The sequence below is a fragment of the Oryzias melastigma genome, linkage group LG13 (assembly GCF_002922805.2).
Source record: "Oryzias melastigma strain HK-1 linkage group LG13, ASM292280v2, whole genome shotgun sequence".
NCBI classification, from domain to species: domain Eukaryota; kingdom Metazoa; phylum Chordata; class Actinopteri; order Beloniformes; family Adrianichthyidae; genus Oryzias; species Oryzias melastigma.
In genome coordinates this window covers 22142340-22144307 of record NC_050524.1, presented here as the reverse complement: position 1 = coordinate 22144307, position 1968 = coordinate 22142340, and the positions used below count along the sequence as shown (strand labels likewise).

The 1968-nt window shown below is 36.1% G+C and overlaps 1 protein-coding gene across 1 annotated transcript in view; it reads right to left on the bottom strand.

Moving 5' to 3' along the window:
* The window catches only part of LOC112149601, a gene marked incomplete in the record, with an annotated part of 13505 nt that overhangs the window by 7490 nt on the left and 4047 nt on the right, over positions 1-1968 (bottom strand).

Here is a 1968-nt window from a genome sequence, read left to right as displayed (position 1 = left end):
TTTCTAATGAATTACTGTCGCTCTACAGAAACTATGTCCTAGAAAGCAGCGCAATTTTTTTTTTTTTGCCTAAAAATGGTATAATCTTAATTAAAAGACCACTGGGAACGCTTTAAAAAACAGATGATCAGAGGGAGTCTTTTAAACACATTATAGAAAGTATTTCATGAAATAAATTAAAAACCTTTGTCTGTTTTCCTAAGAAAATATCCAAATATTTAGGTAAACAATATAGTTTTTAAAGAAAAATCCCACATTGGAGATGACACAGGAACAAATAGCAAAGGAAAAGAGCAAACCTCCCCCTTCCACATGTTCTAGTCAGTTTTTGTTTCTTTTAACAAAAAACTCCAAAGTAAACATTTAAAATTAAAGTTTGAGTTAATTGTTAGCTTAGGGAGATTGGTCAACCTAATAAAAACCATCTCCAGACTGTTTGAAGGAAAAGCTGAAGGAAAACCCTGGAACACTCTCAGTTCAAGCCTTCATGTGCCACAGCTGAGAGGAATGTACAGCTGAGTCTGAGAAACCTTGCCTTTGGTTCTCTGTTGTGTCACCGAAGCTAAACTGAAAGTTAGTTTTGTAGCAACACTATTTCTCCCTTTTCTGCTGTGAATGGGTTTTTTTTATGCTGACCTTTCCCCATACCTTGACCTTATTCTCAGGAAATTCCCAATAACCAACCAGATTGTTTTAACTAATGAAAGATGAGTTGAGGCTAAAGGAAGTCAGGACAAAAGTCAGTTTCTCTTTTTATACAATGGATCATTGTGAGCAATCTCAAACCCCCTAAATCAATGAGTCATCAGAGGCCTGAAAGGGAAAGTAGCTACAATTATCTTAGAAAAGAGTGTGAACCAACACATGAGCTCTCCCTGCTTGCTTGGAAGGTGTTTGACGGTTGGAGACACACCCAAAGTTTTCTCAGCTATAACAAAATCAAAGGGAATTCCCACGAGCCAAGCAAAACCGTCAAGCTTGTTTCGTTTCACTGATACCAGGCATTCTGATTTGAGCAAAGGAAAGCAGAACAAGGATTATGTCCAGTTTGGGACCATGGAGGTGACATGCAGGGAACCAGATGGAGATGTTTGGACACTTTGAGACGAGGGGCAGAGAGGATGTTGGGAAAAGGATGCTGAGGTTGGAGCGACCAAGGGGTCTAGAGGAAGACCAAAGAGGAGGTTTGTGGGTGCAGAAAAGGGGGGCCACTGCAAAAACTGGATCTTAAAAAAAGTTAGAAAAACAAACATGTTTTAAGATAACTTTCTGTCTAGCACGAAAATGTAAATTATCAAGAAAGTTTTTTTTTTTTTACCAAAATAAATGTTCATATCAAAATATTTATAGTTGACTCTCATTGACTACTTTTTGTAAATTAGGAGCTTCCTGATAAGACTATTTTTCACACCCCATTAGAATATTTTTTTTTTGCTAATTTAACCCCTTAATGCCTAATGAAGGGTCAAACCAATTTGTTTCCAAAAGCAAATACACACTTTTTATTTTCTTTGTTGCAAATAAATTCAAGCATCAAGGGGTTAAAGAAAATGTTTTAAAATGTAGGAATGGTTTTTTTTTTAAATTTCTTTTTATTTCTTTAATTCTGTTTTAACAGTGCATGAGGGGTCGCTGCAAGTGAGGAGGATCAGATGGAGGGAGATGACTTGCCCTGGCACCCCCTAAAGTGAGCAGCTGAACGGTTAAGAAGCTGATTATCATGTGTTTTTGTATCTTTATGCACACAATTCTTATCACAACTTAGTAAAGTCTCCATAAAACTATGGACTTAATATTTGTCAATAGTGACACTAATTTTGACTTAAAAAACTTTTGCTTGGTGCTCCCCCCCTATAGCCCCGCCCCTTCTCTGGATTATTCTTACATAAAGTTTACATCTATTAAACATAAAATGTCACATTATTTTGAATAGAAGTTCATAGAAATCTTAAAAAATAAACACATTAA